Source organism: Apodemus sylvaticus, chromosome 1 (genome assembly GCF_947179515.1).
Source record: "Apodemus sylvaticus chromosome 1, mApoSyl1.1, whole genome shotgun sequence".
NCBI lineage: Eukaryota > Metazoa > Chordata > Mammalia > Rodentia > Muridae > Apodemus > Apodemus sylvaticus.
This window is the reverse complement of record NC_067472.1, coordinates 93,410,390-93,422,215: the sequence shown is the minus strand read 5'-3', so window position 1 is coordinate 93,422,215 and position 11,826 is coordinate 93,410,390. Positions and strand designations below refer to the sequence as shown.

At 42.9% G+C, this 11,826-nt stretch overlaps 1 pseudogene; it reads right to left on the bottom strand.

The window, feature by feature from the left end:
* Window positions 1–3,447: 3,447 nt before the first annotated feature.
* Window positions 3,448–3,536, bottom strand: LOC127676587 (uncharacterized; annotated as a pseudogene).
* Between the last annotated feature and the right edge of the window lie 8,290 nt (window positions 3,537–11,826).

Sequence of the window (11,826 nt, the reverse complement as noted above, 5' to 3'; positions counted from 1 at the left end):
TTTGTTTGGGGGGGGGTCTTTTTTTTTAATCTTTTCATTAGCCATTTTGATTGATTTCTATTTAACTTTTTTTTTTCTGAGACAGGGTTTCTCTGTGTAGCCCTGACTGTCCTGGAACTCACTCTGTAGACCAGGCTGGCTTCGAACTCAGAAATCTGCCTGCCTCTGCCTCCCAAGTGCTGGGATTAAAGTGGTGTGCCACCACCTCCCGGCTACTTTTTATTTCTATGTATGCATTGTATGCATCCGTATGGGGAGTATGGGTACACAGTGCTCTTCAGCAGCCCCACAAGAAATCAGCTGTGCAACCCCAAGCCATTGTCTGCCTCAGTTTCCTCATATGCAGCATGGGGGCGATGATGTCCTACAGAGATGTCAAGGAGTGAAGAAATTAATGATTGCAGAATTACTTCACACTTTCTGAAACAGAACGTTGGAAGGGATTGCTGGAACAAACGAAACAACTGAGCCCTTTAGCCTTCCCTGCATCTTCACTAATCGCATGCGGTTTTATCTACTCCACATAAAAACTGGCTTGTTCCTGTGAAAACGCTTGACTTAAACCAGACTCAGAACATACACTCCCCTCCCCCATCCGTTCTCCACACAGCGCCGCAGACTCCCACGAGCTGATTATCTCATAGAACTAATGCTCATGGAAGGCATTGCTGTATCAAAAGGGGATGTCCAGGCTTGAGAAATGGCTCTGCTGTTGGGAGCACTTGCTGCTGTTGGAGGAGACCCGAATTCAGTTCCCAGCACCCATGCCAGGCAGATGGAAACTGCCTGGGCTGCAGCCGCACAGGATCTGCCCTCTGCTCAACTCTGGGCGCCTGCACCCATAGGCAGCCCAGGCGCACCCAGGCACAAATAATTTTTAAAAATAAATCTAAAAGTAAAAGAATTTTCAAGGTATATATGAAGAAAACTTCTGACTTCTGCAGAATACAGAAGATCTGCCTAAGAGAAAAGACAGACCACACTCACTGGTAAGAAGAGTCAATAGCAAATAGGTATGTTTTCTTGATTTAATATGTAGATATACCTATATATATATTACATATAATATACTATACATGTATGCTTTTCAGAGCTAGGCAATGTGATTCTGAAGTTTACATGAATGACAAAAACTAAGGTATGGGAGAAAACTTAAATGTAGAGAGAACTAAACTTAAGAGATTTCCATTCTGAGCATGGTGTTGCATACCTTTAAATCCCAGCACTAGAGAGGCAGAGGCAGGTGGATCTCTGTGAGTTTAAAGCCAGCCTGGTCTACAGAGTAAGTTCCAGAACAGCCGAACTATCTAGAAAGACTCTGCCTCAAAAATAAATAAATAAATAAATAAATAAATAAATAAATAAATAAAAATAAATAAATAAATATTTAAAAGGCCCTAGATTAGCTACGAAGTTAAGAACCATCTTGAACTTCTGGTCCTCCTGCTTTGACCTCCTGAATGCTGAGATTACAGTTGAGCAGCCCCACAATGGTTCATGTAGTGCCAGGAATTAGCCCTGGGTTTTACACATGCTAGCCAAGCACTCTAACCATTGGGCCACACCGCCAGCCCAGTTTGGCAGGTAAAGTTTCTGATAAAACCTCAGGTGTGAAGCACTGCAATCTTGGTACAGGAACTCCCTGACTTGTGTGGTACAGAATAAGACAGAACCTTCCGTGACAAAAGAGCATCCTGATCAAATGGAAAAGAGGGGCTACCTAAGTGACATTTCCGGACAGCTTGTCACTATCTTTAAGGGAAAAAATTCAGTTATCTATTATCTGTACTGTTGAATCGTCATGTTCATGAACATTGTCTATCCTCTCAGGAAGATCTATTTCAAGGAACATTCAAAAAACTTCTTTCTTTTTTCTTTCTTTCTTTCTTTCTCCTTTTTGTGTGTGTAAACATTGTAAATCCCTTTTGTGATAATGTAACTGCTGTAATTACTACTTTTCCTTTTTATAAAGGTGTACTTATTTTTATGTATGTGTATGCTTGCCTCCGTGTGTGTGTGTGTGTGTGTGTGTGTGTGTGTGTGTGTGTGTGTGCATGTTTGTGTGCATGTGTGTGTCTGTGTGTGTGCCTGTGTGTGTATGTATGTGTGTGTCTGTATGTCTGTGTGTGTGTAGCATGTGGGTACAGTGCCTGAGGAGGCCAGAAGATGCCGTTAGATCCCATGGAACTGGAGCTATATTTAGTTGGGAGCTGCCTTGTGGGTGCTGAAAACCAAAATTATGACCTCTGCAAGAACATTAAGTGGTCTTTACTGCTGAACCATCTCTGCAGCCCCAGTTACTGCTACAGTGTCCCTGACATTCCCTGCAGGGCTGTATAGGGAATGGGGGAGGGGTTATAATAGTGATGGGTCTCAAATGCAGAACTCTTAGTACGGTGTGCTGCTGTTAGGCCAATGCAAAGCTTTCTGATGTCAGTTTCAGCTGGAAGGCACCTTAGTCACCATACACTGCTAGCTGATTGACATTAAAATGAGGAACTGAGGGCCAGCAGCACTGTAACTCACATCTGAACAAAGCCTACTGTGATGGCTAATCATGGCTGTCGACGTCACACACTCGGGAAGACGGAACCTCAATTGAAGAGTTGCCTCCATGAAACTGGCCTTTGGGCATGTCTGTGGAATGGTTTCTTGATTATTATTCAATATAAAAGGGTCTGTCCTGCTGGGGATGGTACTATCCCTAGGCAGTGAGCCTGGATGTTTAAGGAAGCTGAATATGATCCAAGGAGAAACCCAGAAAGCAGAGTTTCTCCATGGTTTCTGTTAAGTTTCTGCATCGTGATTCTACCTTTAGTTCCTCCCTTGGCTTCTTTCACCAATGACTATGATCTGTAAGCTAATATATATATAGATATAGATATAGATATATAGATATAGATATATAGATATATATATACCCCTGACCACTAAGTGAGAAAATGCCTTACAGCTAGATCTCATGGAGGCATTTCCTCACCTGAAGCTCCTTTCTCTGTGATAACTCTAGCCTCTGTTAAGTTGACACACAAAACCAGCTAGTACACCACTCCCCTTCCCCTTGTGCCCACCCTCCACTCTTGCAACCTCTATCCCCACACACAAAAACAAACTTATTGTGGAAGCTGTATCTGACACTACAGAACTGGACTGCTGCTATCCTAACAATGAAGATTGGAATCTACCCGAAAAACTACTTCTAAAAAGGTCTACATCCCCACTGTCCTATTACCCATCTTTTCTCCCCTACTATGGGCTATGGGCTAGAAGGGGGGGATGTGGAAGCATTTGAGAACCCTTATTAAAGTAAGTTTTGAAAACTCTAAGCCTACAATTCCAGGCAGGGTTCCTCTAGTCTCCAGTCTCCAGCTTGTTCCCTATCCCGGGAACCTGTTAGGGCCTGCCTGGAACTGACTGGTGGTCATCGCAGGCTTGTTTTTCTCAGCGAATATTAGGCTACTGGTCATTCAGATGTTCATAGGTCAGAACACTGAGCATAGACAACCTCTCCTCTCTGCCACCTACTGATGCACAGTAATTTTATTTACTTATATGTTTTTTTGTGCATTTATTAATTATTAATTTGGGGTCTTCAAGATATGGTTTCTCTGTGTAGCCCTGGCTGTCCTAGAACTCCATCTGTAGTCCAGGCTGGCCTTGAACTCACAAAGATCCAATTGCCTCTGCCTCCCAGGTGCAGGGATTAAAGGTTAGCATCCCACCCTGCTAATGATTGAGGAAGACTCTCAGTGTCAGTCTTGGACTTAAGCACACAGAGATAAACATGTGTATGTGTACTCACACTTGCATATGCACACAGGCAAACATGTAAGCATGCATGCACACTACACAGAAGGCACATGCAAAAATATAAACTTATGAATATGGAATATATGACTAATGAGGGTAGTACAGATAGAGCCATACCTCACTTTGTATCTCAAGATGGATTCTAGAAGATCAGATCTGGAAATATAGAACAAAATAATAATAAAGAAGCAGAGAAAAACATGGAGAAATTTCTTTTTGGCCTTAAAATGAAGATGACTTTTAATTTTAAAAGAACAGATAAATATGGTAAATTTGACTTCTGTGAAACTGAATAAATAAATACTTGAGGCAAAAAAAAAACTATTATAGCTGAAGTCAAAATTTAATTTATCAAGTTGTCAAAATAACAGAAGATAATGAAAAATAAGGAAAATGTTTCCAACTTATTTGAGAACAGAAGGATAATGCCCTTCAATATAAAATGTCTTATGGGCTGGAGGTGGCTCGGCTGTCCTTGGTTCCTATATTCACACAGGGCAGCTCCCAACCACCTGTAACTCCAGATTCAAGGGTTCTGAAACCTCTGGCCTCTGCAGGCACTTGCCCTTGTGTGCACACACAAACAGACAGACACAGACACACACAGTTAAAATAATAAAAATATATATTTAAAAACTCAGCCTCATCTTGGTCATTCTCCCAGCCCCAACAGACTTGTAAGAAGTTAAGGATGCGTAGATAGTCCGTGGGCTAGGGTTACCGCCTTTACAGAAGCTCCCTGGTCGATACCACACTATTTACTTTCTACTGACTTCAGCCTTTGGCAATGGTTTCCTCTCTCATTCTCCTCATCCCGTAGTTCTAAAGGCTGGAGGAATGGTTCCTTGGCTAAAAGTATTGGGTATTCTTGCAGAGAACCTGGGTCCAATTCCCAGCACCCGTGTGGAGGTTCCTAAGTGTCTGTAACTCCAGATTCAGAGAAACAGATGCCTCTCCTGACCTCTGTGGGCTCCTACATACACACAGCACACATGTATGCACCACACACACAGACACACACACACACACATATACGTACACAAAATAAATATTTTTCTTCAAAAGAAGTTGCTGTATAGATCCAAACTGTGTCTAGAAGTTGAATGCATACAAAGAATGTCTTTGAATGTGGAATCATTCATGTGCTTGTGGCGTTTCATTATAGAATAAGTTCGAAAGCAGGGCTGGCACACTTAGCATCACTTCCATGCAACAGAGACCATGTGGAATGGAAAGCCAAAGATACTATCAAGAAAAATTGCTGAATCCTGCAAGGAGACTCATAGCCTGGCTTGCTGCCACTCAAGCCATGGAGCCTTCTGTCTAGGAGAAAAGGAGCAGGAGTCACCCCTTTCCTTCCCCGATGAAAGAATTGGAGAGCCACCCAAGAAAGATACTGAGAGACACTAACATCAAGAGACACTGTAGGCTGGGATGTGGCTCAGTTGATAGACTATTTGCTTAACAAATACAGAGCCCTAGGTTTATTCCCCAGTACTGGATAAACTGAACATTGTGGTTAATGACAGGAACCCCAGCATGAAGGAGAAAGGGAGGCAGAAGGGTCAGCTAGCTGTTCCTGGTTATCATCAGCAACATAGTGAGTTTGAGACCAACCCAAGCTACCGGAGACCCTGCCTCCTCTCAGAGATGGGGAGTGAGAAAAGAGAGGGAAGGGGGGGAGATTGAAGTGTGGGGGAGGCGGGACAAAGACTCAGACTCTGAGAGAGAAAGAGGGAAAGAGAAAGAGAAACTGCATGCCTATCTTCATGCATATTTGCAGTGACCGCAAGTATCATTCCTCTCGGATGGTTTCTCAATATTGGAAACACACTTGATGTGGGCCGTTTTGCAACTGCTGTCAATCTCCTATTATATTTAGCAGTGAAACCAAATGTACCCTCCGAAGAAGTTCATTATCACATAAGGGAGCCAGATTTCTGAAGCGCCGTGTCTGCTTCCTTACTGCTTTCTCACACTGTGGAATTCCCATCCCTTATGATGCAGCCCGAACAGAGCTGGCGCCGGAAACAGCCGTATTTCAGCTATTCTGTCTGTTTGCCCTGCTGTGCCGTGCTTGTGTTTGGTGAGGCCAAGCCTCAGAGCGTGGCTAAAAGCTTTCGGTAGAAACAGAGACACACTCATCTGGAAGAAGAGTCGAGTTCTGTAGGAGCCTGGCCTGGAGCATTTCCAGCTCGCTGGTTGGGAAAGAGCGTGCTCACCCACTGCTCACCCACTGCACACCCACTGCACACCCACTGCACACCCACTGCACACCCTGAGCGGACTTTGGCTCTGTGACCAGCCTCGTTAATTCACCACTCAGGGAATAGAGGCTAAGAAGCAATATACATATAGGACCAATTAAGAGAAGCAAAGGGGGAACATTGTTGGGGGTATATTTTGGTTTTGTTTTTTAATTAATTTTAAAATTAGCATACAATGTGATGGGTTTCATTATGTCATTATATCTTGCTATCAGCTGCTTCCCTTTTCTCATGTTGCTCCTCTCCCAGCCCCTCACCCTCCCATCCCGCAACCCCACCCCATTCCCCCATCCCCCCCACCCCGCCCCTAGCTGGCTTCCTTCTCCTAAGCAGGCCCCTTTCTGCCTTCTTATATATATTCCAATATCTTATCTCTCACCTCCCTTATAATCTCTCCCTCACCTCTCCTGCTGGCTTCATAGCCTAAACACACACATACACATACACACTGGCACACGCACACATACATACACACACACACAGGCACATACACACACACTGGCACATGCACACACACACCACAATTTTAATTCAAGGTTCTGCACATAAGGGAAAACATGTGGTATTTATCTTTCTGGAGTCAGGCTTGTTTCATTTAACCTAATAATCTCCAGTTGCATCCATTTTACTACAAATGTCACGATTTCATTTTTTTATGGCTACGTAAAATTCCATTCTGTGCATGTGCCACATTTTCTTTTTTAGATTTATTACGCATGTTTGCCTGCATGAGTGTATATATACCATGAGAGGGCATGGGATCCCCTGGAACTGGAGTTATAAATGGTTGTGAGCCATCATGTGGGTGCAGGGAACTGAACCTGGGTCCTTTGCAGCCATAACAAGTACTCCTAACTGAGCCATCCGCCCTTCTCTCCAGAACCGGTATCAGAGTCTCTATCCGCTTGTCTGTTGGTAGGCATCCAGGTTGGTTTGATCTTGGCTATCATGACACAGACGTGCAAGCACCGCTATGGCACTCTGACTGAGAATCCTTCAGCTCTATCCCCAGGAGAGGTTTAGCTGGAACATATGTTACTTCTCTATTTTTAGATTTTTGGGAAATCTACACACTGACTTCTATAATGACTATGCCAGTTAAAATTCTCCCAGGCTCACCTGCCTTTGTGGCATGGGTTTTTTTGTTATGTTTGTTTTCTTTCTCTTTTTCTTTTTCTTTCTTTCTTTCTCTCTTTCTTTTTTGTTTTTTTTCTTTTTCTTTTCTTTATTTCTTTTTTTTTTTAATTTTTTTTTTTTTACACAAGTCTCACTTTATAGCCCTGGCTATCCTGGAACTCCCTATGTAGACCAGGCTGGCTCACAGAGATCTCTCAGTCAATATTTCCTTGATGCTAGTCATTCTGCCTGAGGTGAGATAGAACCTCAAAACAACTGTAATTTGCATTCCCCAGAGGGTTAAGAAGGTTGAACTTCATTTTTTTTTTCAAGTCTATATCAGTCATTTGCTTTTCTTCTTTGGTTAAGTCCATTTAGGAGGTGACATTTCTTCCTACAGATTCCATAAGACCTGCACAGGGACATTTATGACCTCAGGTGAGCAGGCCTGCCTTTACATGTCATTTAAACACAATATGGTGGAAACTTTCTAAGCTCTGAAAGCCTGGAGACATTGTACCTTCTAGCAGAAGTAAAGTCCTTATGTAATGGCCTGCAGTCGATTCCCACCCCAGTCAGTACTGATGATAACAGTTGGATCATCCTCTCCACAAGCACCCTTGATAAACTGTGTGTGCCCGTGCACACAGATATGTATGTACTATGTCACACTTACTCCACATCAATAAGTACAGGACAAATAAATCCATAAAAAGCAAACAAAGCCATGTTGGGGGTGTAGGATTGCCTTGTAATCCCAGCTCCTGAGAGACGGACGCGGGGTCATCAGCTCAGGGCTTCCTCAGCTACTTACCAAGTTCTGGGCCTGCCTGAGTCTCCCGAGACTCTGTCCAAACAACAAACAAGTAAAAGAAAGCCTATGTGTTTTATTCCCTTGGGGGAGGGAACATGGACAGCTGAGGTAGAAAGTACCAGTTCAGTCAGCTCTCTGCCTGCTTGGGAACCCCAGTCACACATAAACTGTCTTTCCGTGCTATAGATTTTATAGATTTTTTATAATTATATATAAAATCTTCCAGATAGCCTCATCCTTTCCTTATGTATGAATATTGTTTTCTTTCTGTGTATAAAATCACATGTAAGTACATATACATGTATTTAAGACAAATATACTTTTAAATAAGTAAGTAATCCCACAGGAAATAGTGAGATGTGGCCACATCTTAGAAATGGGAGATCTGAAAGCAGATGAACAACAATAACAAATATATATGCATATATATGTATAAACTAATTTTGAAATTCATAAACAACAGGAGAAAATGCAAAATTCAATAATCTAGAGCAGCGCTTCTCCACCTTGTTAACCCTGCACCTTTAATACATTTCCTCATGTTGTGGTGACACCTGACCATAAAATTATTTTCATTGCTACTTGCTAACTGTAGTTTTATAACTATTACTAATCGTGATGTAAATATCTGGTATGCAGGATATCTGATATTCAACCCCTTGTGAAAGAGTCCTTAGACCCACAAAGGGGTTGCAACCCAAAGGCTGAGAAGCACTGGCCTAGGGTTTCTACAGCTGTGCAGGAGATAAGATGTCAGAAAAGCCTTCCTGTAGTGCTGGGAGCTGCGCTGAGATAGCCACAGGAAACTTGGAGCCTTCCAAGCAAAGTGACCTCTGGGCTACAAAGAAGGAAAACTCTCTTTTGACAATTTGACCTACAGAACAGCACCTTCTACTTAAGACTTAAGACTTTAAATTCAGGCTCCATGATCTGAGAACATCAAAGAGACCCAGTGTCTGAAAGTAGTATTTCATGCATGACCTGACCTCATCTTGATGGAGTTTTATATGTGGGGATCCCATGTAGCTGAAAAATTACTGTAATCATGCAGATAGGAAAACGAAATTACTATGTCTTCAACACAGGCTGCACCGGATTCTGACAAAAGTTCAATGGTGAATTAATAATTACAATGATGAGGTTAAACATCTGATAACCTACCACAGAGAAAATTAACATACACCATATAAAATATAAAACAAAAATCTGAGATGTAGCATTTTTCCCATACAGTGGAAGTTGATTTGGGGGAGGGGAAGGCAATACAGGGTTCCTCTATGTCGCCCTGGCTGTCTTGGAACTAGGTTTGTAGATCAGGCTGGCCTCAGACTCATAGAAATCAGCCTGTCTCTGCCTCTGCCTCCAGAGTGCTAGGATTAAAGATGTGTGTGTGCCAGCACCACCAGACCAAGGAAGTTGATTTTTTTTTTTTTGAAGCAAGTATTGGCCTGGGATGAGGAGAGGGAGAAAGACTAAGGGTGAACAGGCATGAAAGGTCTTCCAGAAAAAGGAACATACCCTAAGAAAATCTGCTGTGATAGCTACACTAAGTCACAGTGCTAAAAGTCATTGAACTACATCCTTGAAATGGGTACAAATCAATCCAATGGAACTGTAAAAGTATTACAATTAAAAAGTAATTGATTCCTGGCCAGGCACAGTGGCTCACAACTTCAGTCCTAGCTCTTGGGAGGCAGAGACAGGTAGATTTCTGAGTTCAAACCCAGTCTGACCTACACAGTGAGTTCTAGGCCAGCCAGGGATGCACAGTAAGACCTTGTCTCCAAAACAACAACAAAAAAGTAATAGGTTCCTGATGTGTTAACCACAGTCAAGTAAAATCAAGACAACTATAGGAAGTCATATGTTAGCTTACAAGAGTGTAGCAAGAAATGCCTGGTACTCACAGGATTTTTAAAATTCTATTAATACTAAACCTTGAATGAGTATGGGGAGAGAGCTTGCTGCTTTTACTTATGTAGGGTAGGGGTGTATGTGAGGGAGTGTGGGGTGTGTATGTGGGAGGTGCGGATGTTTGGGGGTGTGAGGTGTGTATGTAGGGGGTGGGGGTGAATGTGGGGGTGGAGTGTAGATGTGGGGAGTGAGGGAGTAGGTGTGAGAGTGTGGGGGTATGGGGTGGTATGGGGGGTGTGAGTGTGTGGATGTGTGTGGGGAGGTGGGTGTGTGGGTTTGTGAGTGTGTGGATGTGTGGATGTGTGGATGTATGGGCATGTGAATGTGTGTGAGAAGTGTGGAGATATGGATATGTGTAGGGTATGAAGGATAGGGTGGGAAAGAGTATGGATATGGGGAGGGGTGTGGGTATGTGAATGTGTGGGGAGGTGTGTGTGTGTGTGTGTGTGTGTGTGTGTGTGTGTGTATGCAGAAGTATGCCTGTGGAGGGCAGAGGACAGCTTTCAGGAGATGGCTCTACTTCACCAGCATAACAGTTTAACTCACACATTTTATGGTTCATAATTAAATAACATAGTATATTTAGAAGAATTATTTTAAATTTTGCTATAATTTTTACTGATAATAGGTTTCATTATAACATTTTCAAATATGTACACCACTGTACTTTGCTCATATTATTCCTTGCCTTCCCTTATATCCTTACCCCTGAAAATACCCCTCTGCCTTCGTATCACACATACATGCTCATATTTAAATTTAGATTCTACTCACTTTGGTGTTTACCTAGAAGTTCCATCACTGCTGGCTAGCTCTCATGATGCCAGAAGGTTCCATGGATACTACCAGCTTAAAAATGACATCAACAGCCTTGCCAGGTAACAGCTGTGAACCCAGCAAGCTACACTAGTAACTAGACTGGTGAGGTATGCCCGTTAGTACCACAGTGGCACAGCCCACTCCATAAGATGAAATGCGTGTCTGGTACCAAAACCCCATGTCTGGCTAAGTCATACGCTCCAGGGAAGAAACTAGCACTATTATTCTGCTAAATGGACATAGTAATAAATTCTATATTATATTCTTATTTTATAATCATAGATTAATGTGCCTCTTGACCTTCATCAGAGAAGTTTTTTTTTTCAGTAGATGTCAATTAATACAGAGCCCACAAATAAAAGACTTCTGAATGCTCAGCTCTAAGGGAACATCTACATCACACTCCTTCCCCCGTAAGACTCAAAGACCAGAAAAATTGTGAGCGCCAGAGGGAGGAGATTGATGACTACCCCACAGCTCCACTCACCAGGTATGACAGTGCAGTTGCACACACTAACTCTCGGCAGCCGTAACTGCTCACACGAGACCTGCACAAGATCAAGTCACCAAAACCCCAGTTCCTAAAGCCCCACACCTATGAAAGGAGCTGCTGGGGGTTGGGGAATGCAGTCCCTGAGAGGCTGCCCTGCTCCAGAGGACAGCCCCAGCTGCAGCTCACGTAAGCAGGAAATGGACTCAATGAGTGACGATTAAATAAAATTTCTTTGAGTCTCACTATGTGGCCCAGGGACTAGCTCTGTGGACCAGGCTAGCCTGGAGGTCACAGTGGTCTGTCTGCTTCTGCCTCCCAAATGTTGGGATTAAAGGTGTATAATGCCACATCTAGCTAAATAAAATATTTAATATAGATTTTTACATCAAAATCTAGATTCCCCATGTGATAGAAAACATGGAGAGTTTCTCAGTCTTTATCTTACCCATTGCCATCTCTTATTTAGGAGAAGAGATTTAAAGAAAAGAAAACTTGGGGCTGGAGAGATGTCTCAGTGGTTAAGAGCACTGACTGCTCTTCCACAGGTTCTGAGTTCAATTCCCAGCAACCACATGGTGGCTCACAACCATCTG